Source organism: Somniosus microcephalus, unplaced genomic scaffold (assembly GCF_052327205.1).
Source record: "Somniosus microcephalus isolate GS21.2 unplaced genomic scaffold, FLI_Smic_1.0 unresolved_chr8, whole genome shotgun sequence".
Taxonomy (NCBI): Eukaryota; Metazoa; Chordata; class Chondrichthyes; order Squaliformes; family Somniosidae; genus Somniosus; species Somniosus microcephalus.
Window position 1 is genome coordinate 39,878,205 of NW_028225186.1, and position 27,257 is coordinate 39,905,461.

The window sequence follows — 27,257 nt, forward strand, 5'->3', positions numbered from 1 at the left end:
GCTGATGAGATCTTCGACACAACGCAACTTTGCCGCCCGTTCCCCATAACCTTTGACTCCCCTGTAGCTGAAATATATGTCTATCAGACATACAGAACCCGTTTGACGTCTTACAGTGTGGCCCAAGGGATAGTGTGGAGAAGCTGGGATTGCTTTCCTCTGGAGGCTAAGAGGAAATTTAATTGAAGCTTGCAAAATTACAATGGGTTTTGATAGAGGAAATAAAGACAGACGCTTTCCAATGGCAGGAGGGATGGTAACCAGAGGTAGAATTGTCTTATGCAGCGAATGTTAAGGCCTCATGAATATCAGGATAAGTTATCACGGCCCAGTTACTCTGTCATTCGAGTCTTGCACACGTTGCTAATGTGGCATTTTTCACACTGGCAATGAGTTGACTGATAGCCGTGCTGTGATCAGCTAAGTTTGTTAGGGAGATGCAGTCGGCAAAATAATACATGGAAGACGGATAATAACCGTGACAGTTCAGACACAAGGAAGCGAATGCTGCACCTTGGTACCGAATGATGCGCTGCTGACTGTTGAGGCAACAGCAACGGTGTGGAAAATTGAAAGGTTGATGAGGTGCAAGCATTGTTTCGCGCGGGTGCTTTGATTGCTGGCATTTCAAACACCCAGACGACGCACTGGTTCCATCTGACCGGGAATCGAACCCGGGCCGACGGCGGTGAAAGCGCCGAATCCTATCCACTAGACCACCAGGGAAGCTGTGAGAAACGGCCTGCCAGCAAGCAGAACAAGGCAGTCTTTCCTCCTTGCTGCTTTGAAATTCAGGTCACTTTCACGCCAGGCAAACTTTTCGTACAAGATGACATTTTTTAGGCGAGATCACAAAGGACATGTTCAGGAAACCATAGCATCAAGTGCGTGTAGGCGTCCACCTGAAATCTATTTGCTTCTGTGCTTTTCTCAGAGATACACAGTCAGAGAAAAGCCGTCGGGATATTGAATAATCAGCATCAAAATATCAAGGACAATACAGAGGAAACAGTAATGCACTGCTTGAGACAAAGACTCAAACATATGCACGAACACAGATGTGTGCTCACTTTGTGTGAGTATGTCTCAGATATCCATATGATTTATGGAGGCGTGCAGTACAGTGTGAGCTCATTCGGCCAATCGTGCCAGTGCTGTCCACTTGAAAGATCAGACGTGCTTTCTCCCGCTGTTATCTGCATTTCCCTGTCCTCTCTCGTTCCGCAGTGCCCCGCACAAAAGACAAACAGAAGGAGAACACTATGCTAACGAGGAATTGATGCAGGAGGTTTTTATGCAGTTCCTCACCGTTTAAAATTGTTTTAGGTTCAATCTTTCGCTGTTGATCTTTTCCAAGGAGCGCTTTAAGGTGCTGCCAAAACGTTTAAAATTGGGGATGTTAAAATTCCTTCCCGTCGGGGAATTTCACCCCGGTCTCCCGCGTGACAGGCGGGGATACTCACAACGAGACTAACGAGGAAGTGAGCAATGCAATGTCTGTCAGAGTAAGAATCGAGCCTGTTACACAGGAACAGGATGCCATTCAGCCCCTCAAAGCTGTTGCACAGGAACAGGAGCAGAACATTCATACCCTTGATCCATTGCACAGGTACAGCTAATAAATTATTTATGCTCATGTGATGTGTTTGCTATGAAATGAGTTGTTAAAAAAATTAGCCTGCATTGGCCGGGAATCGAACCCGGGTCTCCCGCGTGGCAGGCGAGAATTCTACCCCTGAACCACCAATGCACGCCGACTTAATCGATTCTATTTTCTGGTAGCTACAATTTATTTTTGACTTTTGTTAATACAAGCGGGGACACTGCGTTAACATAAAAAGCAATATGCAGCAGATACTGCATCTGGAATTGTTGATTAAATGCTTGAAACACTTCGAAGGTCCTGGAAGATCTGTGGACAGAGAAACACAGGGTTAACCTCTCAGGTGCATGAGCTCTCGGTAGAGCTAAGATTTTGCACTTTTCTACGTCCCGTGGGAGTTTCCTTCCAACGTTGTTTAGCTGCTCAAAAATTACATAATTAATAAACTAACCTTCCCCAAAAGAAAAAATAGGAGCAGGATTGGGCCATTCGGCCCCTCGAGCCCGCCATTTAAAAAGTTCGTGGCTGATGAGATCTTCGACACAACGCAACTTTGCCGCCCGTTCCCCATAACCTTTGACTCCCCTGTAGCTGAAATATATGTCTATCAGACATACAGAACCCGTTTGACGTCTTACAGTGTGGCCCGAGGGATAGTGTGGAGAAGCTGGGATTGCTTTCCTCTGGAGGCTAAGAGGAAATTTGATAGAGGCTTGCAAAATTACAATGGGTTTTGATAGAGGAAATAAAGACAAACGTTTTCCAATGGCAGGAGGGAAGGTAACCAGAGGTAGAATTGTCTTATGCAGCGAATGCTAAGGCCTCATGAATATCAGGATAAGTTATGACGGCCCAGTAACTCTGTCATTCGAGTCTTGCACACGTTGCTAATGTGGCATTTTTCACACTGGCAATGAGTTGACTGATAGCCGTGCTGTGATCAGCTAAGTTTGTTAGGGAGATGCAGTCGGCAAAATAATACATGGAAGACGGATAATAACCGTGACAGTTCTGACACTGTGAGGCAAGGAGGCGAATGCTACACCACGGTACCGAATGATGCGCTGCTGACTGTTGAGGCAACAGCAGCGGTGTGGAAAATTGAAAGGTTGATGAGGTGCAAGCATTGTTTCGCGCGGGTGCTTTGATTGCTGGCATTTCAAACACCCAGACGACGCACTGGTTCCATCTGACCGGGAATCGAACCCGGGCCGACGGCGGTGAAAGCGCCGAATCCTATCCACTAGACCACCAGGGAAGCTGTGAGAAACGGCCTGCCAGCAAGCAGAACAAGGCAGTCTTTCCTCCTTGCTGCTTTGAAATTCAGGTCACTTTCACGCCAGGCAAACTTTTCGTACAAGATGACATTTTTTAGGCGAGATCACAAAGGACATGTTCAGGAAACCATAGCATCAAGTGCGTGTAGGCGTCCACCTGAAATCTATTTGCTTCTGTGCTTTTCTCAGAGATACACAGTCAGAGAAAAGCCGTCGGGATATTGAATAATCAGCATCAAAATATCAAGGACAATACAGAGGAAACAGTAATGCACTGCTTGAGACAAAGACTCAAACATATGCACGAACACAGATGTGTGCTCACTTTGTGTGAGTATGTCTCAGATATCCATATGATTTATGGAGGCGTGCAGTACAGTGTGAGGCCATTCGGCCAATCGTGCCAGTGCTGTCCACTTGAAAGATCAGACGTGCTTTCTCCCGCTGTTATCTGCATTTCCCTGTCCTCTCTCGTTCCGCAGTGCCCCGCACAAAAGACAAACAGAAGGAGAACACTATGCTAACGAGGAATTGATGCAGGAGGTTTTTATGCAGTTCCTCACCGTTTAAAATTGTTTTAGGTTCAATCTTTCGCTGTTGATCTTTTCCAAGGAGCGCTTTAAGGTGCTGCCAAAACGTTTAAAATTGGGGATGTTAAAATTCCTTCCCGTCGGGGAATTTCACCCCGGTCTCCCGCGTGACAGGCGGGGATACTCACAACGAGACTAACGAGGAAGTGAGCAATGCAATGTCTGTCAGAGTAAGAATCGAGCCTGTTACACAGGAACAGGATGCCATTCAGCCCCTCAAAGCTGTTGCACAGGAACAGGAGCAGAACATTCATACCCTTGATCCATTGCACAGGTACAGCTAATAAATTATTTATGCTCATGTGATGTGTTTGCTATGAAATGAGTTGTTAAAAAAATTAGCCTGCATTGGCCGGGAATCGAACCCGGGTCTCCCGCGTGGCAGGCGAGAATTCTACCCCTGAACCACCAATGCACGCCGACTTAATCGATTCTATTTTCTGGTAGCTACAATTTATTTTTGACTTTTGTTAATACAAGCGGGGACACTGCGTTAACATAAAAAGCAATATGCAGCAGATACTGCATCTGGAATTGTTGATTAAATGCTGGAAACACTTCGAAGGTCCTGGAAGATCTGTGGACAGAGAAACACAGGGTTAACCTCTCAGCTGCATGAGCTCTCGGTAGAGCTAAGATTTTGCACTTATCTACGTCCCGTGGGAGTTTCCTTCCAACGTTGTTTAGCTGCTCAAAAATTACATAATTAAGAAACTAACCTTCCCCAAAAGAAAAAATAGGAGCAGGATTGGGCCATTCGGCCCCTCGAGCCCGCCACTTAAAAACTTCGTGGCTGATGAGATCTTCGACACAACGCAACTTTGCCGCCCGTTCCCCATAACCTTTGACTCCCCTGTAGCTGAAATATATGTCTATCAGACATACAGAACCCGTTTGACGTCTTACAGTGTGGCCCAAGGGATAGTGTGGAGAAGCTGGGATTGCTTTCCTCTGGAGGCTAAGAGGAAATTTAATTGAAGCTTGCAAAATTACAATGGGTTTTGATAGAGGAAATAAAGACAGACGCTTTCCAATGGCAGGAGGGATGGTAACCAGAGGTAGAATTGTCTTATGCAGCGAATGTTAAGGCCTCATGAATATCAGGATAAGTTATCACGGCCCAGTTACTCTGTCATTCGAGTCTTGCACACGTTGCTAATGTGGCATTTTTCACACTGGCAATGAGTTGACTGATAGCCGTGCTGTGATCAGCTAAGTTTGTTAGGGAGATGCAGTCGGCAAAATAATACATGGAAGACGGATAATAACCGTGACAGTTCAGACACAAGGAAGCGAATGCTGCACCTTGGTACCGAATGATGCGCTGCTGACTGTTGAGGCAACAGCAACGGTGTGGAAAATTGAAAGGTTGATGAGGTGCAAGCATTGTTTCGCGCGGGTGCTTTGATTGCTGGCATTTCAAACACCCAGACGACGCACTGGTTCCATCTGACCGGGAATCGAACCCGGGCCGACGGCGGTGAAAGCGCCGAATCCTATCCACTAGACCACCAGGGAAGCTGTGAGAAACGGCCTGCCAGCAAGCAGAACAAGGCAGTCTTTCCTCCTTGCTGCTTTGAAATTCAGGTCACTTTCACGCCAGGCAAACTTTTCGTACAAGATGACATTTTTTAGGCGAGATCACAAAGGACATGTTCAGGAAACCATAGCATCAAGTGCGTGTAGGCGTCCACCTGAAATCTATTTGCTTCTGTGCTTTTCTCAGAGATACACAGTCAGAGAAAAGCCGTCGGGATATTGAATAATCAGCATCAAAATATCAAGGACAATACAGAGGAAACAGTAATGCACTGCTTGAGACAAAGACTCAAACATATGCACGAACACAGATGTGTGCTCACTTTGTGTGAGTATGTCTCAGATATCCATATGATTTATGGAGGCGTGCAGTACAGTGTGAGCTCATTCGGCCAATCGTGCCAGTGCTGTCCACTTGAAAGATCAGACGTGCTTTCTCCCGCTGTTATCTGCATTTCCCTGTCCTCTCTCGTTCCGCAGTGCCCCGCACAAAAGACAAACAGAAGGAGAACACTATGCTAACGAGGAATTGATGCAGGAGGTTTTTATGCAGTTCCTCACCGTTTAAAATTGTTTTAGGTTCAATCTTTCGCTGTTGATCTTTTCCAAGGAGCGCTTTAAGGTGCTGCCAAAACGTTTAAAATTGGGGATGTTAAAATTCCTTCCCGTCGGGGAATTTCACCCCGGTCTCCCGCGTGACAGGCGGGGATACTCACAACGAGACTAACGAGGAAGTGAGCAATGCAATGTCTGTCAGAGTAAGAATCGAGCCTGTTACACAGGAACAGGATGCCATTCAGCCCCTCAAAGCTGTTGCACAGGAACAGGAGCAGAACATTCATACCCTTGATCCATTGCACAGGTACAGCTAATAAATTATTTATGCTCATGTGATGTGTTTGCTATGAAATGAGTTGTTAAAAAAATTAGCCTGCATTGGCCGGGAATCGAACCCGGGTCTCCCGCGTGGCAGGCGAGAATTCTACCCCTGAACCACCAATGCACGCCGACTTAATCGATTCTATTTTCTGGTAGCTACAATTTATTTTTGACTTTTGTTAATACAAGCGGGGACACTGCGTTAACATAAAAAGCAATATGCAGCAGATACTGCATCTGGAATTGTTGATTAAATGCTTGAAACACTTCGAAGGTCCTGGAAGATCTGTGGACAGAGAAACACAGGGTTAACCTCTCAGGTGCATGAGCTCTCGGTAGAGCTAAGATTTTGCACTTTTCTACGTCCCGTGGGAGTTTCCTTCCAACGTTGTTTAGCTGCTCAAAAATTACATAATTAATAAACTAACCTTCCCCAAAAGAAAAAATAGGAGCAGGATTGGGCCATTCGGCCCCTCGAGCCCGCCATTTAAAAAGTTCGTGGCTGATGAGATCTTCGACACAACGCAACTTTGCCGCCCGTTCCCCATAACCTTTGACTCCCCTGTAGCTGAAATATATGTCTATCAGACATACAGAACCCGTTTGACGTCTTACAGTGTGGCCCGAGGGATAGTGTGGAGAAGCTGGGATTGCTTTCCTCTGGAGGCTAAGAGGAAATTTAATAGAGGCTTGCAAAATTACAATGGGTTTTGATAGAGGAAATAAAGACAAACGTTTTCCAATGGCAGGAGGGAAGGTAACCAGAGGTAGAATTGTCTTATGCAGCGAATGCTAAGGCCTCATGAATATCAGGATAAGTTATGACGGCCCAGTAACTCTGTCATTCGAGTCTTGCACACGTTGCTAATGTGGCATTTTTCACACTGGCAATGAGTTGACTGATAGCCGTGCTGTGATCAGCTAAGTTTGTTAGGGAGATGCAGTCGGCAAAATAATACATGGAAGACGGATAATAACCGTGACAGTTCTGACACTGTGAGGCAAGGAGGCGAATGCTACACCACGGTACCGAATGATGCGCTGCTGACTGTTCAGGCAACAGCAGCGGTGTGGAAATTTGAAAGGTTGATGAGGTGCAAGCATTGTTTCGCGCGGGTGCTTTGATTGCTGGCATTTCAAACACCCAGACGACGCACTGGTTCCCTGACCGGGAATCGAACCCAGGCCGCGGCGGTGAATGCGCCGAATCCTATCCACTAGACCACCAGGGAAGCTGTGAGAAACGGCCTGCCAGCAAGCAGAACAAGGCAGTCTTTCCTCCTTGCTGCTTTGAAATTCAGGTCACTTTCACGCCAGGCAAACTTTTCGTACAAGATGACATTTTTTAGGCGAGATCACAAAGGACATGTTCAGGAAACCATAGCATCAAGTGCGTGTAGGCGTCCACCTGAAATCTATTTGCTTCTGTGCTTTTCTCAGAGATACACAGTCAGAGAAAAGCCGTCGGGATATTGAATAATCAGCATCAAAATATCAAGGACAATACAGAGGAAACAGTAATGCACTGCTTGAGACAAAGACTCAAACATATGCACGAACACAGATGTGTGCTCACTTTGTGTGAGTATGTCTCAGATATCCATATGATTCAGGGAGGCGTGCAGTACAGTGTGAGGCCATTCGGCCAATCGTGCCAGTGCTGTCCACTTGAAAGATCAGACGTGCTTTCTCCCGCTGTTATCTGCATTTCCCTGTCCTCTCTCGTTCCGCAGTGCCCCGCACAAAAGACAAACAGAAGGAGAACACTATGCTAACGAGGAATTGATGCAGGAGGTTTTTATGCAGTTCCTCACCGTTTAAAATTGTTTTAGGTTCAATCTTTCGCTGTTGATCTTTTCCAAGGAGCGCTTTAAGGTGCTGCCAAAACGTTTAAAATTGGGGATGTTAAAATTCCTTCCCGTCGGGGAATTTCACCCCGGTCTCCCGCGTGACAGGCGGGGATACTCACAACGAGACTAACGAGGAAGTGAGCAATGCAATGTCTGTCAGAGTAAGAATCGAGCCTGTTACACAGGAACAGGATGCCATTCAGCCCCTCAAAGCTGTTGCACAGGAACAGGAGCAGAACATTCATACCCTTGATCCATTGCACAGGTACAGCTAATAAATTATTTATGCTCATGTGATGTGTTTGCTATGAAATGAGTTGTTAAAAAAATTAGCCTGCATTGGCCGGGAATCGAACCCGGGTCTCCCGCGTGGCAGGAGAGAATTCTACCCCTGAACCACCAATGCACGCCGACTTAATCGATTCTATTTTCTGGTAGCTACAATTTATTTTTGACTTTTGTTAATACAAGCGGGGACACTGCGTTAACATAAAAAGCAATATGCAGCAGATACTGCATCTGGAATTGTTGATTAAATGCTGGAAACACTTCGAAGGTCCTGGAAGATCTGTGGACAGAGAAACACAGGGTTAACCTCTCAGGTGCATGAGCTCTCGGTAGAGCTAAGATTTTGCACTTTTCTACGTCCCGTGGGAGTTTCCTTCCAACGTTGTTTAGCTGCTCAAAAATTACATAATTAAGAAACTAACCTTCCCCAAAAGAAAAAATAGGAGCAGGATTGGGCCATTCGGCCCCTCGAGCCCGCCATTTAAAAAGTTCGTGGCTGATGAGATCTTCGACACAACGCAACTTTGCCGCCCGTTCCCCATAACCTTTGACTCCCCTGTAGCTGAAATATATGTCTATCAGACATACAGAACCCGTTTGACGTCTTACAGTGTGGCCCGAGGGATAGTGTGGAGAAGCTGGGATTGCTTTCCTCTGGAGGCTAAGAGGAAATTTAATAGAGGCTTGCAAAATTACAATGGGTTTTGATAGAGGAAATAAAGACAAACGTTTTCCAATGGCAGGAGGGAAGGTAACCAGAGGTAGAATTGTCTTATGCAGCGAATGTTAAGGCCTCATGAATATCAGGATAAGTTATGACGGCCCAGTAACTCTGTCATTCGAGTCTTGCACACGTTGCTAATGTGGCATTTTTCACACTGGCAATGAGTTGACTGATAGCCGTGCTGTGATCAGCTAAGTTTGTTAGGGAGATGCAGTCGGCAAAATAATACATGGAAGACGGATAATAACCGTGACAGTTCAGACACAAGGAAGCGAATGCTGCACCTCGGTACCGAATGATGCGCTGCTGACTGTTGAGGCAACAGCAGCGGTGTGGAAAATTGAAAGGTTGATGAGGTTCAAGCATTGTTTCGCGCGGGTGCTTTGATTGCTGGCATTTCAAACACCCAGACGACGCACTGGTTCCATCTGACCGGGAATCGAACCCGGGCCGACGGCGGTGAAAGCGCCGAATCCTATCCACTAGACCACCAGGGAAGCTGTGAGAAATGGCCTGCCAGCAAGCAGAACAAGGCAGTCTTTCCTCCTTGCTGCTTTGAAATTCAGGTCACTTTCACGCCAGGCAAACTTTTCGCACATGATGACATTTTTTAGGCGAGATCACAAAGGACATGTTCAGGAAACCATAGCATCAAGTGCGTGTAGGCGTCCACCTGAAATTTATTTGCTTCTGTGCTTTTCTCAGAGATACACAGTCAGAGAAAAGCCGTCGGGATATTGAATAATCAGCATCAAAATATCAAGGACAATACAGAGGAAACAGTAATGCACTGCTTGAGACAAAGACTCAAACATATGCACGAACACAGATGTGTGCTCACTTTGTGTGAGTATGTCTCAGATATCCATATGATTTATGGAGGCGTGCAGTACAGTGTGAGGCCATTCGGCCAATCGTGCCAGTGCTGTCCACTTGAAAGATCAGACGTGCTTTCTCCCGCTGTTATCTGCATTTCCCTGTCCTCTCTCGTTCCGCAGTGCCCCGCACAAAAGACAAACAGAAGGAGAACACTATGCTAACGAGGAATTGATGAAGGAGGTTTTTATGCAGTTCCTCACCGTTTAAAATTGATTTAGGTTCAATATTTCGCTGTTGATCTTTTCCAAGGAGCGCTTTAAGGTGCTGCCAAAACGTTTAAAATTGGGGATGTTAAAATTCCTTCTCGTCGGGGAATTTCACCCCGGTCTCCCGCGTGACAGGCGGGGATACTCACAACGAGACTAACGAGGAAGTGAGCAATGCAATGTCTGTCAGAGTAAGAATCGAGCCTGTTACACAGGAACAGGATGCCATTCAGCCCCTCAAAGCTGTTGCACAGGAACAGGAGCAGAACATTCATACCCTTGATCCATTGCACAGGTACAGCTAATAAATTATTTATGCTCATGTGATGTGTTTGCTATGAAATGAGTTGTTAAAAAAATTAGCCTGCATTGGCCGGGAATCGAACCCGGGTCTCCAGCGTGGCAGGCGAGAATTCTACCCCTGAACCACCAATGCACGCCGACTTAATCGATTCTATTTTCTGGTAGCTACAATTTATTTTTGACTTTTGTTAATACAAGCGGGGACACTGCGTTAACATAAAAAGCAATATGCAGCAGATACTGCATCTGGAATTGTTGATTAAATGCTGGAAACACTTCGAAGGTCCTGGAAGATCTGTGGACAGAGAAACACAGGGTTAACCTCTCAGGTGCATGAGCTCTCGGTAGAGCTAAGATTTTGCACTTTTCTACGTCCCGTGGGAGTTTCCTTCCAACGTTGTTTAGCTGCTCAAAAATTACATAATTAAGAAACTAACCTTCCCCAAAAGAAAAAATAGGAGCAGGATTGGGCCATTCGGCCCCTCGAGCCCGCCATTTAAAAAGTTCGTGGCTGATGAGATCTTCGACACAACGCAACTTTGCCGCCCGTTCCCCATAACCTTTGACTCCCCTGTAGCTGAAATATATGTCTATCAGACATACAGAACCCGTTTGACGTCTTACAGTGTGGCCCGAGGGATAGTGTGGAGAAGCTGGGATTGCTTTCCTCTGGAGGCTAAGAGGAAATTTAATAGAGGCTTGCAAAATTACAATGGGTTTTGATAGAGGAAATAAAGACAAACGTTTTCCAATGGCAGGAGGGAAGGTAACCAGAGGTAGAATTGTCTTATGCAGCGAATGTTAAGGCCTCATGAATATCAGGATAAGTTATGACGGCCCAGTAACTCTGTCATTCGAGTCTTGCACACGTTGCTAATGTGGCATTTTTCACACTGGCAATGAGTTGACTGATAGCCGTGCTGTGATCAGCTAAGTTTGTTAGGGAGATGCAGTCGGCAAAATAATACATGGAAGACGGATAATAACCGTGACAGTTCAGACACAAGGAAGCGAATGCTGCACCTCGGTACCGAATGATGCGCTGCTGACTGTTGAGGCAACAGCAGCGGTGTGGAAAATTGAAAGGTTGATGAGGTGCAAGCATTGTTTCGCGCGGGTGCTTTGATTGCTGGCATTTCAAACACCCAGACGACGCACTGGTTCCATCTGACCGGGAATCGAACCCGGGCCGACGGCGGTGAAAGCGCCGAATCCTATCCACTAGACCACCAGGGAAGCTGTGAGAAACGGCCTGCCAGCAAGCAGAACAAGGCAGTCTTTCCTCCTTGCTGCTTTGAAATTCAGGTCACTTTCACGCCAGGCAAACTTTTCGTACATGATGACATTTTTTAGGCGAGATCACAAAGGACATGTTCAGGAAACCATAGCATCAAGTGCGTGTAGGCGTCCACCTGAAATTTATTTGCTTCTGTGCTTTTCTCAGAGATACACAGTCAGAGAAAAGCCGTCGGGATATTGAATAATCAGCATCAAAATATCAAGGACAATACAGAGGAAACAGTAATGCACTGCTTGAGACAAAGACTCAAACATATGCACGAACACAGATGTGTGCTCACTTTGTGTGAGTATGTCTCAGATATCCATATGATTTATGGAGGCGTGCAGTACAGTGTGAGGCCATTCGGCCAATCGTGCCAGTGCTGTCCACTTGAAAGATCAGACGTGCTTTCTCCCGCTGTTATCTGCATTTCCCTGTCCTCTCTCGTTCCGCAGTGCCCCGCACAAAAGACAAACAGAAGGAGAACACTATGCTAACGAGGAATTGATGAAGGAGGTTTTTATGCAGTTCCTCACCGTTTAAAATTGATTTAGGTTCAATATTTCGCTGTTGATCTTTTCCAAGGAGCGCTTTAAGGTGCTGCCAAAACGTTTAAAATTGGGGATGTTAAAATTCCTTCTCGTCGGGGAATTTCACCCCGGTCTCCCGCGTGACAGGCGGGGATACTCACAACGAGACTAACGAGGAAGTGAGCAATGCAATGTCTGTCAGAGTAAGAATCGAGCCTGTTACACAGGAACAGGATGCCATTCAGCCCCTCAAAGCTGTTGCACAGGAACAGGAGCAGAACATTCATACCCTTGATCCATTGCACAGGTACAGCTAATAAATTATTTATGCTCATGTGATGTGTTTGCTATGAAATGAGTTGTTAAAAAAATTAGCCTGCATTGGCCGGGAATCGAACCCGGGTCTCCCGCGTGGCAGGCGAGAATTCTACCCCTGAACCACCAATGCACGCCGACTTAATCGATTCTATTTTCTGGTAGCTACAATTTATTTTTGACTTTTGTTAATACAAGCGGGGACACTGCGTTAACATAAAAAGCAATATGCAGCAGATACTGCATCTGGAATTGTTGATTAAATGCTGGAAACACTTCGAAGGTCCTGGAAGATCTGTGGACAGAGAAACACAGGGTTAACCTCTCAGGTGCATGAGCTCTCGGTAGAGCTAAGATTTTGCACTTTTCTACGTCCCGTGGGAGTTTCCTTCCAACGTTGTTTAGCTGCTCAAAAATTACATAATTAAGAAACTAACCTTCCCCAAAAGAAAAAATAGTAGCAGGATTGGGCCATTCGGCCCCTCGAGCCCGACATTTAAAAAGTTCGTGGCTGATGAGATCTTCGACACAACGCAACTTTGCCGCCCGTTCCCCATAACCTTTGACTCCCCTGTAGCTGAAATATATGTCTATCAGACATACAGAACCCGTTTGACGTCTTACAGTGTGGCCCGAGGGATAGTGTGGAGAAGCTGGGATTGCTTTCCTCTGGAGGCTAAGAGGAAATTTAATAGAGGCTTGCAAAATTACAATGGGTTTTGATAGAGGAAATAAAGACAAACGTTTTCCAATGGCAGGAGGGAAGGTAACCAGAGGTAGAATTGTCTTATGCAGCGAATGTTAAGGCCTCATGAATATCAGGATAAGTTATGACGGCCCAGTAACTCTGTCATTCGAGTCTTGCACACGTTGCTAATGTGGCATTTTTCACACTGTCAATGAGTTGACTGATAGCCGTGCTGTGATCAGCTAAGTTTGTTAGGGAGATGCAGTCGGCAAAATAATACATGGAAGACGGATAATAACCGTGACAGTTCAGACACAAGGAAGCGAATGCTGCACCTTGGTACCGAATGATGCGCTGCTGACTGTTGAGGCAACAGCAGCGGTGTGGAAAATTGAAAGGTTGATGAGGTGCAAGCATTGTTTCGCGCGGGTGCTTTGATTGCTGGCATTTCAAACACCCAGACGACGCACTGGTTCCATCTGACCGGGAATCGAACCCGGGCCGACGGCGGTGAAAGCGCCGAATCCTATCCACTAGACCACCAGGGAAGCTGTGAGAAACGGCCTGCCAGCAAGCAGAACAAGGCAGTCTTTCCTCCTTGCTGCTTTGAAATTCAGGTCACTTTCACGCCAGGCAAACTTTTCGTACAAGATGACATTTTTTAGGCGAGATCACAAAGGACATGTTCAGGAAACCATAGCATCAAGTGCGTGTAGGCGTCCACCTGAAATCTATTTGCTTCTGTGCTTTTCTCAGAGATACACAGTCAGAGAAAAGCCGTCGGGATATTGAATAATCAGCATCAAAATATCAAGGACAATACAGAGGAAACAGTAATGCACTGCTTGAGACAAAGACTCAAACATATGCACGAACACAGATGTGTGCTCACTTTGTGTGAGTATGTCTCAGATATCCATATGATTTATGGAGGCGTGCAGTACAGTGTGAGGCCATTCGGCCAATCGTGCCAGTGCTGTCCACTTGAAAGATCAGACGTGCTTTCTCCCGCTGTTATCTGCATTTCCCTGTCCTCTCTCGTTCCGCAGTGCCCCGCACAAAAGACAAACAGAAGGAGAACACTATGCTAACGAGGAATTGATGCAGGAGGTTTTTATGCAGTTCCTCACCGTTTAAAATTGTTTTAGGTTCAATCTTTCGCTGTTGATCTTTTCCAAGGAGCGCTTTAAGGTGCTGCCAAAACGTTTAAAATTGGGGATGTTAAAATTCCTTCCCGTCGGGGAATTTCACCCCGGTCTCCCGCGTGACAGGCGGGGATACTCACAACGAGACTAACGAGGAAGTGAGCAATGTAGTGTCTGTCAGAGTAAGAATCGAGCCTGTTACACAGGAACAGGATGCCATTCAGCCCCTGAAAGCTGTTGCACAGGAACAGGAGCAGAACATTCATACCCTTGATCCATTGCACAGGTACAGCTAATAAATTATTTATGCTCATGTGATGTGTTTGCTATGAAATGAGTTGTTAAAAAAATTAGCCTGCATTGGCCGGGAATCGAACCCGGGTCTCCCGCGTGGCAGGCGAGAATTCTACCCCTGAACCACCAATGCACGCCGACTTAATCGATTCTATTTTCTGGTAGCTACAATTTATTTTTGACTTTTGTTAATACAAGCGGGGACACTGCGTTAACATAAAAAGCAATATGCAGCAGATACTGCATCTGGAATTGTTGATTAAATGCTTGAAACACTTCGAAGGTCCTGGAAGATCTGTGGACAGAGAAACACAGGGTTAACCTCTCAGGTGCATGAGCTCTCGGTAGAGCTAAGATTTTGCACTTTTCTACGTCCCGTGGGAGTTTCCTTCCAACGTTGTTTAGCTGCTCAAAAATTACATAATTAATAAACTAACCTTCCCCAAAAGAAAAAATAGGAGCAGGATTGGGCCATTCGGCCCCTCGAGCCCGCCATTTAAAAAGTTCGTGGCTGATGAGATCTTCGACACAACGCAACTTTGCCGCCCGTTCCCCATAACCTTTGACTCCCCTGTAGCTGAAATATATGTCTATCAGACATACAGAACCCGTTTGACGTCTTACAGTGTGGCCCGAGGGATAGTGTGGAGAAGCTGGGATTGCTTTCCTCTGGAGGCTAAGAGGAAATTTAATAGAGGCTTGCAAAATTACAATGGGTTTTGATAGAGGAAATAAAGACAAACGTTTTCCAATGGCAGGAGGGAAGGTAACCAGAGGTAGAATTGTCTTATGCAGCGAATGCTAAGGCCTCATGAATATCAGGATAAGTTATGACGGCCCAGTAACTCTGTCATTCGAGTCTTGCACACGTTGCTAATGTGGCATTTTTCACACTGGCAATGAGTTGACTGATAGCCGTGCTGTGATCAGCTAAGTTTGTTAGGGAGATGCAGTCGGCAAAATAATACATGGAAGACGGATAATAACCGTGACAGTTCAGACACAAGGAAGCGAATGCTGCACCTCGGTACCGAATGATGCGCTGCTGACTGTTGAGGCAACAGCAGCGGTGTGGAAAATTGAAAGGTTGATGAGGTTCAAGCATTGTTTCGCGCGGGTGCTTTGATTGCTGGCATTTCAAACACCCAGACGACGCACTGGTTCCATCTGACCGGGAATCGAACCCGGGCCGACGGCGGTGAAAGCGCCGAATCCTATCCACTAGACCACCAGGGAAGCTGTGAGAAATGGCCTGCCAGCAAGCAGAACAAGGCAGTCTTTCCTCCTTGCTGCTTTGAAATTCAGGTCACTTTCACGCCAGGCAAACTTTTCGTACATGATGACATTTTTTAGGCGAGATCACAAAGGACATGTTCAGGAAACCATAGCATCAAGTGCGTGTAGGCGTCCACCTGAAATTTATTTGCTTCTGTGCTTTTCTCAGAGATACACAGTCAGAGAAAAGCCGTCGGGATATTGAATAATCAGCATCAAAATATCAAGGACAATACAGAGGAAACAGTAATGCACTGCTTGAGACAAAGACTCAAACATATGCACGAACACAGATGTGTGCTCACTTTGTGTGAGTATGTCTCAGATATCCATATGATTTATGGAGGCGTGCAGTACAGTGTGAGGCCATTCGGCCAATCGTGCCAGTGCTGTCCACTTGAAAGATCAGACGTGCTTTCTCCCGCTGTTATCTGCATTTCCCTGTCCTCTCTCGTTCCGCAGTGCCCCGCACAAAAGACAAACAGAAGGAGAACACTATGCTAACGAGGAATTGATGAAGGAGGTTTTTATGCAGTTCCTCACCGTTTAAAATTGATTTAGGTTCAATATTTCGCTGTTGATCTTTTCCAAGGAGCGCTTTAAGGTGCTGCCAAAACGTTTAAAATTGGGGATGTTAAAATTCCTTCTCGTCGGGGAATTTCACCCCGGTCTCCCGCGTGACAGGCGGGGATACTCACAACGAGACTAACGAGGAAGTGAGCAATGCAATGTCTGTCAGAGTAAGAATCGAGCCTGTTACACAGGAACAGGATGCCATTCAGCCCCTCAAAGCTGTTGCACAGGAACAGGAGCAGAACATTCATACCCTTGATCCATTGCACAGGTACAGCTAATAAATTATTTATGCTCATGTGATGTGTTTGCTATGAAATGAGTTGTTAAAAAAATTAGCCTGCATTGGCCGGGAATCGAACCCGGGTCTCCCGCGTGGCAGGCGAGAATTCTACCCCTGAACCACCAATGCACGCCGACTTAATCGATTCTATTTTCTGGTAGCTACAATTTATTTTTGACTTTTGTTAATACAAGCGGGGACACTGCGTTAACATAAAAAGCAATATGCAGCAGATACTGCATCTGGAATTGTTGATTAAATGCTGGAAACACTTCGAAGGTCCTGGAAGATCTGTGGACAGAGAAACACAGGGTTAACCTCTCAGGTGCATGAGCTCTCGGTAGAGCTAAGATTTTGCACTTTTCTACGTCCCGTGGGAGTTTCCTTCCAACGTTGTTTAGCTGCTCAAAAATTACATAATTAAGAAACTAACCTTCCCCAAAAGAAAAAATAGGAGCAGGATTGGGCCATTCGGCCCCTCGAGCCCGCCATTTAAAAAGTTCGTGGCTGATGAGATCTTCGACACAACGCAACTTTGCCGCCCGTTCCCCATAACCTTTGACTCCCCTGTAGCTGAAATATATGTCTATCAGACATACAGAACCCGTTTGACGTCTTACAGTGTGGCCCGAGGGATAGTGTGGAGAAGCTGGGATTGCTTTCCTCTGGAGGCTAAGAGGAAATTTAATAGAGGCTTGCAAAATTACAATGGGTTTTGATAGAGGAAATAAAGACAAACGTTTTCCAATGGCAGGAGGGAAGGTAACCAGAGGTAGAATTGTCTTATGCAGCGAATGTTAAGGCCTCATGAATATCAGGATAAGTTATGACGGCCCAGTAACTCTGTCATTCGAGTCTTGCACACGTTGCTAATGTGGCATTTTTCACACTGGCAATGAGTTGACTGATAGCCGTGCTGTGATCAGCTAAGTTTGTTAGGGAGATGCAGTCGGCAAAATAATACATGGAAGACGGATAATAACCGTGACAGTTCAGACACAAGGAAGCGAATGCTGCACCTCGGTACCGAATGATGCGCTGCTGACTGTTGAGGCAACAGCAGCGGTGTGGAAAATTGAAAGGTTGATGAGGTGCAAGCATTGTTTCGCGCGGGTGTTTTGATTGCTGGCATTTCAAACACCCAGACGACGCACTGGTTCCATCTGACCGGGAATCGAACCCGGGTCGACGGCGGTGAAAGCGCCGAATCCTATCCACTAGACCACCAGGGAAGCTGTGAGAAATGGCCTGCCAGCAAGCAGAACAAGGCAGTCTTTCCTCCTTGCTGCTTTGAAATTCAGGTCACTTTCACGCCAGGCAAACTTTTCGTACATGATGACATTTTTTAGGCGAGATCACAAAGGACATGTTCAGGAAACCATAGCATCAAGTGCGTGTAGGCGTCCACCTGAAATTTATTTGCTTCTGTGCTTTTCTCAGAGATACACAGTCAGAGAAAAGCCGTCGGGATATTGAATAATCAGCATCAAAATATCAAGGACAATACAGAGGAAACAGTAATGCACTGCTTGAGACAAAGACTCAAACATATGCACGAACACAGATGTGTGCTCACTTTGTGTGAGTATGTCTCAGATATCCATATGATTTATGGAGGCGTGCAGTACAGTGTGAGGCCATTCGGCCAATCGTGCCAGTGCTGTCCACTTGAAAGATCAGACGTGCTTTCTCCCGCTGTTATCTGCATTTCCCTGTCCTCTCTCGTTCCGCAGTGCCCCGCACAAAAGACAAACAGAAGGAGAACACTATGCTAACGAGGAATTGATGAAGGAGGTTTTTATGCAGTTCCTCACCGTTTAAAATTGATTTAGGTTCAATATTTCGCTGTTGATCTTTTCCAAGGAGCGCTTTAAGGTGCTGCCAAAACGTTTAAAATTGGGGATGTTAAAATTCCTTCTCGTCGGGGAATTTCACCCCGGTCTCCCGCGTGACAGGCGGGGATACTCACAACGAGACTAACGAGGAAGTGAGCAATGCAATGTCTGTCAGAGTAAGAATCGAGCCTGTTACACAGGAACAGGATGCCATTCAGCCCCTCAAAGCTGTTGCACAGGAACAGGAGCAGAACATTCATACCCTTGATCCATTGCACAGGTACAGCTAATAAATTATTTATGCTCATGTGATGTGTTTGCTATGAAATGAGTTGTTAAAAAAATTAGCCTGCATTGGCCGGGAATCGAACCCGGGTCTCCCGCGTGGCAGGCGAGAATTCTACCCCTGAACCACCAATGCACGCCGACTTAATCGATTCTATTTTCTGGTAGCTACAATTTATTTTTGACTTTTGTTAATACAAGCGGGGACACTGCGTTAACATAAAAAGCAATATGCAGCAGATACTGCATCTGGAATTGTTGATTAAATGCTGGAAACACTTCGAAGGTCCTGGAAGATCTGTGGACAGAGAAACACAGGGTTAACCTCTCAGGTGCATGAGCTCTCGGTAGAGCTAAGATTTTGCACTTTTCTACGTCCCGTGGGAGTTTCCTTCCAACGTTGTTTAGCTGCTCAAAAATTACATAATTAAGAAACTAACCTTCCCCAAAAGAAAAAATAGTAGCAGGATTGGGCCATTCGGCCCCTCGAGCCCGACATTTAAAAAGTTCGTGGCTGATGAGATCTTCGACACAACGCAACTTTGCCGCCCGTTCCCCATAACCTTTGACTCCCCTGTAGCTGAAATATATGTCTATCAGACATACAGAACCCGTTTGACGTCTTACAGTGTGGCCCGAGGGATAGTGTGGAGAAGCTGGGATTGCTTTCCTCTGGAGGCTAAGAGGAAATTTAATAGAGGCTTGCAAAATTACAATGGGTTTTGATAGAGGAAATAAAGACAAACGTTTTCCAATGGCAGGAGGGAAGGTAACCAGAGGTAGAATTGTCTTATGCAGCGAATGTTAAGGCCTCATGAATATCAGGATAAGTTATGACGGCCCAGTAACTCTGTCATTCGAGTCTTGCACACGTTGCTAATGTGGCATTTTTCACACTGTCAATGAGTTGACTGATAGCCGTGCTGTGATCAGCTAAGTTTGTTAGGGAGATGCAGTCGGCAAAATAATACATGGAAGACGGATAATAACCGTGACAGTTCTGACACTGTGAGGCAAGGAGGCGAATGCTACACCACGGTACCGAATGATGCGCTGCTGACTGTTGAGGCAACAGCAGCGGTGTGGAAATTTGAAAGGTTGATGAGGTGCAAGCATTGTTTCGCGCGGGTGCTTTGATTGCTGGCATTTCAAACACCCAGACGACGCACTGGTTCCCTGACCGGGAATCGAACCCAGGCCGCGGCGGTGAAAGCGCCGAATCCTATCCACTAGACCACCAGGGAAGCTGTGAGAAACGGCCTGCCAGCAAGCAGAACAAGGCAGTCTTTCCTCCTTGCTGCTTTGAAATTCAGGTCACTTTCACGCCAGGCAAACTTTTCGTACAAGATGACATTTTTTAGGCGAGATCACAAAGGACATGTTCAGGAAACCATAGCATCAAGTGCGTGTAGGCGTCCACCTGAAATCTATTTGCTTCTGTGCTTTTCTCAGAGATACACAGTCAGAGAAAAGCCGTCGGGATATTGAATAATCAGCATCAAAATATCAAGGACAATACAGAGGAAACAATAATGCACTGCTTGAGACAACGACTCAAACATATGCACGAACACAGATGTGTGCTCACTTTGTGTGAGTATGTCTCAGATATCCATATGATTCATGGAGGCGTGCAGTACAGTGTGAGGCCATTCGGCCAATCGTGCCAGTGCTGTCCACTTGAAAGATCAGACGTGCTTTCTCCCGCTGTTATCTGCATTTCCCTGTCCTCTCTCGTTCCGCAGTGCCCCGCACAAAAGACAAACAGAAGGAGAACACTATGCTAACGAGGAATTGATGCAGGAGGTTTTTATGCAGTTCCTCACCGTTTAAAATTGTTTTAGGTTCAATCTTTCGCTGTTGATCTTTTCCAAGGAGCGCTTTAAGGTGCTGCCAAAACGTTTAAAATTGGGAATGTTAAAATTCCTTCCCGTCGGGGAATTTCACCCCGGTCTCCCGCGTGACAGGCGGGGATACTCACAACGAGACTAACGAGGAAGTGAGCAATGCAATGTCTGTCAGAGTAAGAATCGAGCCTGTTACACAGGAACAGGATGCCATTCAGCCCCTCAAAGCTGTTGCACAGGAACAGGAGCAGAACATTCATACCCTTGATCCATTGCACAGGTACAGCTAATAAATTATTTATGCTCATGTGATGTGTTTGCTATGAAATGAGTTGTTAAAAAAATTAGCCTGCATTGGCCGGGAATCGAACCCGGGTCTCCCGCGTGGCAGGCGAGAATTCTACCCCTGAACCACCAATGCACGCCGACTTAATCGATTCTATTTTCTGGTAGCTACAATTTATTTTTGACTTTTGTTAATACAAGCGGGGACACTGCGTTAACATAAAAAGCAATATGCAGCAGATACTGCATCTGGAATTGTTGATTAAATGCTGGAAACACTTCGAAGGTCCTGGAAGATCTGTGGACAGAGAAACACAGGGTTAACCTCTCAGCTGCATGAGCTCTCGGTAGAGCTAAGATTTTGCACTTTTCTACGTCCCGTGGGAGTTTCCTTCCAACGTTGTTTAGCTGCTCAAAAATTACATAATTAAGAAACTAACCATCCCCAAAAGAAAAAATAGGAGCAGGATTGGGCCATTCGGCCCCTCGAGCCCGCCACTTAAAAACTTCGTGGCTGATGAGATCTTCGACACAACGCAACTTTGCCGCCCGTTCCCCATAACCTTTGACTCCCCTGTAGCTGAAATATATGTCTATCAGACATTCAGAACCCGTTTGACGTCTTACAGTGTGGCCCAAGGGATAGTGTGGAGAAGCTGGGATTGCTTTACTCTGGAGGCTAAGAGGAAATTTAATTGAAGCTTGCAAAATTACAATGGGTTTTGATAGAGGAAATAAAGACAGACGCTTTCCAATGGCAGGAGGGATGGTAACCAGAGGTAGAATTGTCTTATGCAGCGAATGTTAAGGCCTCATGAATATCAGGATAAGTTATCACGGCCCAGTTACTCTGTCATTCGAGTCTTGCACACGTTGCTAATGTGGCATTTTTCACACTGGCAATGAGTTGACTGATAGCCGTGCTGTGATCAGCTAAGTTTGTTAGGGAGATGCAGTCGGCAAAATAATACATGGAAGACGGATAATAACCGTGACAGTTCAGACACAAGGAAGCGAATGCTGCACCTCGGTACCGAATGATGCGCTGCTGACTGTTGAGGCAACAGCAGCGGTGTGGAAAATTGAAAGGTTGATGAGGTGCAAGCATTGTTTCGCGCGGGTGTTTTGATTGCTGGCATTTCAAACACCCAGACGACGCACTGGTTCCATCTGACCGGGAATCGAACCCGGGCCGACGGCGGTGAAAGCGCCGAATCCTATACCACTAGACCACCAGGGAAGCTGTGAGAAACGGCCTGCCAGCAAGCAGAACAAGGCAGTCTTTCCTCCTTGCTGCTTTGAAATTCAGGTCACTTTCACGCCAGGCAAACTTTTCGTACAAGATGACATTTTTTAGGCGAGATCACAAAGGACATGTTCAGGAAACCATAGCATCAAGTGCGTGTAGGCGTCCACCTGAAATCTATTTGCTTCTGTGCTTTTCTCAGAGATACACAGTCAGAGAAAAGCCGTCGGGATATTGAATAATCAGCATCAAAATATCAAGGACAATACAGAGGAAACAGTAATGCACTGCTTGAGACAAAGACTCAAACATATGCACGAACACAGATGTGTGCTCACTTTGTGTGAGTATGTCTCAGATATCCATATGATTTATGGAGGCGTGCAGTACAGTGTGAGGCCATTCGGCCAATCGTGCCAGTGCTGTCCACTTGAAAGATCAGACGTGCTTTCTCCCGCTGTTATCTGCATTTCCCTGTCCTCTCTCGTTCCGCAGTGCCCCGCACAAAAGACAAACAGAAGGAGAACACTATGCTAACGAGGAATTGATGCAGGAGGTTTTTATGCAGTTCCTCACCGTTTAAAATTGATTTAGGTTCAATATTTCGCTGTTGATCTTTTCCAAGGAGCGCTTTAAGGTGCTGCCAAAACGTTTAAAATTGGGGATGTTAAAATTCCTTCTCGTCGGGGAATTTCACCCCGGTCTCCCGCGTGACAGGCGGGGATACTCACAACGAGACTAACGAGGAAGTGAGCAATGCAATGTCTGTCAGAGTAAGAATCGAGCCTGTTACACAGGAACAGGATGCCATTCAGCCCCTCAAAGCTGTTGCACAGGAACAGGAGCAGAACATTCATACCCTTGATCCATTGCACAGGTACAGCTAATAAATTATTTATGCTCATGTGATGTGTTTGCTATGAAATGAGTTGTTAAAAAAATTAGCCTGCATTGGCCGGGAATCGAACCCGGGTCTCCCGCGTGGCAGGCGAGATTCCAACCCCTGAACCACCAATGCACGCCGACTTAATCAATTCTATTTTCTGGTAGCTACAATTTATTTTTGACTTTTGTTAATACAAGCGGGGACACTGCGTTAACATAAAAAGCAATATGCAGCAGATACTGCATCTGGAATTGTTGATTAAATGCTGGAAACACTTCGAAGGTCCTGGAAGATCTGTGGACAGAGAAACACAGGGTTAACCTCTCAGGTGCATGAGCTCTCGGTAGAGCTAAGATTTTGCACTTTTCTACGTCCCGTGGGAGTTTCCTTCCAACGTTGTTTAGCTGCTCAAAAATTACATAATTAAGAAACTAACCTTCCCCAAAAGAAAAAATAGGAGCAGGATTGGGCCATTCGGCCCCTCGAGCCCGACATTTAAAAAGTTCGTGGCTGATGATATCTTCGACACAACGCAACTTTGCCGCCCGTTCCCCATAACCTTTGACTCCCCTGTAGGTGAAATATATGTCTATCAGACATACAGAACCCGTTTGACGTCTTACAGTGTGGCCCGAGGGATAGTGTGGAGAAGCTGGGATTGCTTTCCTCTGGAGGCTAAGAGGAAATTTAATAGAGGCTTGCAAAATTAAAATGGGTTTTGATAGAGGAAATAAAGACAAACGTTTTCCAATGGCAGGAGGGAAGGTAACCAGAGGTAGAATTGTCTTATGCAGCGAATGTTAAGGCCTCATGAATATCAGGATAAGTTATGACGGCCCAGTAACTCTGTCATTCGAGTCTTGCACACGTTGCTAATGTGGCATTTTTCACACTGTCAATGAGTTGACTGATAGCCGTGCTGTGATCAGCTAAGTTTGTTAGGGAGATGCAGTCGGCAAAATAATACATGGAAGACGGATAATAACCGTGACAGTTCTGACACTGTGAGGCAAATGCTGCACCTCGGTACCGAATGATGCGCTGCTGACTGTTGAGGCAACAGCAGCGGTGTGGAAAATTGAAAGGTTGATGAGGTGCAAGCATTGTTTCGCGCGGGTGCTTTGATTGCTGGCATTTCAAACACCCAGACGACGCACTGGTTCCATCTGACCGGGAATCGAACCCGGGCCGACGGCGGTGAAAGCGCCGAATCCTATCCACTAGACCACCAGGGAAGCTGTGAGAAACGGCCTGCCAGCAAGCAGAACAAGGCAGTCTTTCCTCCTTGCTGCTTTGAAATTCAGGTCACTTTCACGCCAGGCAAACTTTTCGTACAAGATGACATTTTTTAGGCGAGATCACAAAGGACATGTTCAGGAAACCATAGCATCAAGTGCGTGTAGGCGTCCACCTGAAATCTATTTGCTTCTGTGCTTTTCTCAGAGATACACAGTCAGAGAAAAGCCGTCGGGATATTGAATAATCAGCATCAAAATATCAAGGACAATACAGAGGAAACAGTAATGCACTGCTTGAGACAAAGACTCAAACATATGCACGAACACAGATGTGTGCTCACTTTGTGTGAGTATGTCTCAGATATCCATATGATTTATGGAGGCGTGCAGTACAGTGTGAGGCCATTCGGCCAATCGTGCCAGTGCTGTCCACTTGAAAGATCAGACGTGCTTTCTCCCGCTGTTATCTGCATTTCCCTGTCCTCTCTCGTTCCGCAGTGCCCCGCACAAAAGACAAACAGAAGGAGATCACTATGCTAACGAGGAATTGATGCAGGAGGTTTTTATGCAGTTCCTCACCGTTTAAAATTGTTTTAGGTTCAATATTTCGCTGTTGATCTTTTCCAAGGAGCGCTTTAAGGTGCTGCCAAAACGTTTAAAATTGGGGATGTTAAAATTCCTTCTCGTCGGGGAATTTCACCCCGGTCTCCCGCGTGACAGGCGGGGATACTCACAACGAGACTGACGAGGAAGTGAGCAATGCAATGTCTGTCAGAGTAAGAATCGAGCCTGTTACACAGGAACAGGATGCCATTCAGCCCCTCAAAGCTGTTGCACAGGAACAGGAGCAGAACATTCATACCCTTGATCCATTGCACAGGTACAGCTAATAAATTATTTATGCTCATGTGATGTGTTTGCTATGAAATGAGTTGTTAAAAAAATTAGCCTGCATTGTCCGGGAATCGAACCCGGGTCTCCCGCGTGGCAGGCGAGAATTCTACCCCTGAACCACCAATGCACGCCGACTTAATCGATTCTATTTTCTGGTAGCTACAATTTAAATTTGACTTTTGTTAATACAAGCGGGGACACTGCGTTAACATAAAAAGCAATATGCAGCAGATACTGCATCTGGAATTGTTGATTAAATGCTGGAAACACTTCGAAGGTCCTGGAAGATCTGTGGACAGAGAAACACAGGGTTAACCTCTCAGGTGCATGAGCTCTCGGTAGAGCTAAGATTTTGCACTTTTCTACGTCCCGTGGGAGTTTCCTTCCAACGTTGTTTAGCTGCTCAAAAATTACATAATTAAGAAACTAACCTTCCCCAAAAGAAAAAATAGGAGCAGGATTGGGCCATTCGGCCCCTCGAGCCCGACATTTAAAAACTTCGTGGCTGATGAGATCTTCGACACAACGCAACTTTGCCGCCCGTTCCCCATAACCCTTGACTCCCCTGTAGCTGAAATATATGTCTATCAGACATACAGAACCCGTTTGACGTCTTACAGTGTGGCCCGAGGGATAGTGTGGAGAAGCTGGGATTGCTTTCCTCTGGAGGCTAAGAGGAAATTTAATAGAGGCTTGCAAAATTACAATGGGTTTTGATAGAGGAAATAAAGACAGACGCTTTCCAATGGCAGGAGGGATGGTAACCAGAGGTAGAATTGTCTTATGCAGCGAATGTTAAGGCCTCATGAATATCAGGATAAGTTATCACGGCCCAGTTACTCTGTCATTCGAGTCTTGCACACGTTGCTAATGTGGCATTTTTCACACTGGCAATGAGTTGACTGATAGCCGTGCTGTGATCAGCTAAGTTTGTTAGGGAGATGCAGTCGGCAAAATAATACATGGAAGACGGATAATAACCGTGACTGTTCTGACATAAATGTGGGCATTTAAAGTGTCTTGTCCCCAACGTCATTTCCTGCTGACTTTGAAACAGCAGGCATTTTTTGAAGGCAAGGAAGCGAATGCTGCACCTCGGTACCGAATGATGCGCTGCTGACTGTTGAGGCAACAGCAGCGGTGTGGAAAATTGAAAGGTTGATGAGGTGCAAGCATTGTTTCGCGCGGGTGCTTTGATTGCTGGCATTACAAACAGCCAGAAAACGCACTGGTTCCCTGATCGGGACTCGAACCCGGGCCGCGGCGGTGAAAGCGCCGAATCCTATCCACTAGACCACCAGGGAAGCTGTGAGAAGCGGCCTGCCAGCAAGCAGAACAAGGCAGTCTTTCCTCCTTGCTGCTTTGAAATTCAGGTCACTTTCACGCCAGGCAAACTTTTCGTACAAGATGACATTTTTTAGGCGAGATCACAAAGGACATGTTCTGGAAACCACAGCATCAAGTGCGTGTAGGCGTCCACCTGAAATCTATTTGCTTCTGTGCTTTTCTCAGAGATACACAGTCAGAGAAAAGCCGTCGGGATATTGAATAATCAGCACCAAAATATCAAGGACAATACAGAGGAAACAGTAATGCACTGCTTGAGACAAAGACTCAAACATATGCACGAACACAGATGTGTGCTCACTTTGTGTGAGTATGTCTCAGATATCCATATGATTCATGGAGGCGTGCAGTACAGTGTGAGGCCATTCGGCCAATCGTGCCAGTGCTGTCCACTTGAAAGATCAGACGTGCTTTCTCCCGCTGTTATCTGCATTTCCCTGTCCTCTCTCGTTCCGCAGTGCCCCGCACAAAAGACAAACAGAAGGAGAACACTATGCTAACGAGGAATTGATGCAGGAGGTTTTTATGCAGTTCCTCACCGTTTAAAATTGTTTTAGGTTCAATATTTCGCTGTTGATCTTTTCCAAGGAGCGCTTTAAGGTGCTGCCAAAACGTTTAAAATTGGGGATGTTAAAATTCCTTCCCGTCGGGGAATTTCACCCCGGTCTCCCGCGTGACAGGCGGGGATACTCACAACGAGACTAACGAGGAAGTGAGCAATGCAATGTCTGTCAGAGTAAGAATCGAGCCTGTTACACAGGAACAGGATGCCATTCAGCCCCTCAAAGCTGTTGCACAGCAACAGGAGCAGAACATTCATACCCTTGATCCACTTGCACAGGTACAGCTAATGAATTATTTATGCTCATGT

General features: G+C 46.0%; 8 non-coding genes across 8 annotated transcripts; all 8 read right to left on the reverse strand.

The window, feature by feature from the left end:
- Positions 1–1,679: 1,679 nt before the first annotated feature.
- trnag-gcc (transfer RNA glycine (anticodon GCC)) lies at positions 1,680–1,750 on the reverse strand. Its single transcript has one exon. It is a non-coding gene; the product is annotated as a tRNA-Gly (tRNA).
- A 2,064-nt stretch (positions 1,751–3,814) lies between these two features.
- trnag-gcc (transfer RNA glycine (anticodon GCC)) lies at positions 3,815–3,885 on the reverse strand. The gene has a single exon. It is a non-coding gene; the product is annotated as a tRNA-Gly (tRNA).
- Positions 3,886–5,941: 2,056 nt separating this feature from the next.
- Positions 5,942–6,012, reverse strand: trnag-gcc (transfer RNA glycine (anticodon GCC)). Its single transcript has one exon. It is a non-coding gene; the product is annotated as a tRNA-Gly (tRNA).
- A 6,315-nt stretch (positions 6,013–12,327) lies between these two features.
- trnag-gcc (transfer RNA glycine (anticodon GCC)) lies at positions 12,328–12,398 on the reverse strand. The gene has a single exon. It is a non-coding gene; the product is annotated as a tRNA-Gly (tRNA).
- Positions 12,399–14,454: 2,056 nt separating this feature from the next.
- Positions 14,455–14,525, reverse strand: trnag-gcc (transfer RNA glycine (anticodon GCC)). Its single transcript has one exon. It is a non-coding gene; the product is annotated as a tRNA-Gly (tRNA).
- Positions 14,526–16,581: 2,056 nt separating this feature from the next.
- Positions 16,582–16,652, reverse strand: trnag-gcc (transfer RNA glycine (anticodon GCC)). Its single transcript has one exon. It is a non-coding gene; the product is annotated as a tRNA-Gly (tRNA).
- Positions 16,653–18,708: 2,056 nt separating this feature from the next.
- On the reverse strand, positions 18,709–18,779 carry trnag-gcc (transfer RNA glycine (anticodon GCC)). The gene has a single exon. It is a non-coding gene; the product is annotated as a tRNA-Gly (tRNA).
- Positions 18,780–20,840: 2,061 nt separating this feature from the next.
- trnag-gcc (transfer RNA glycine (anticodon GCC)) lies at positions 20,841–20,911 on the reverse strand. The gene has a single exon. It is a non-coding gene; the product is annotated as a tRNA-Gly (tRNA).
- Positions 20,912–27,257: the final 6,346 nt, after the last annotated feature.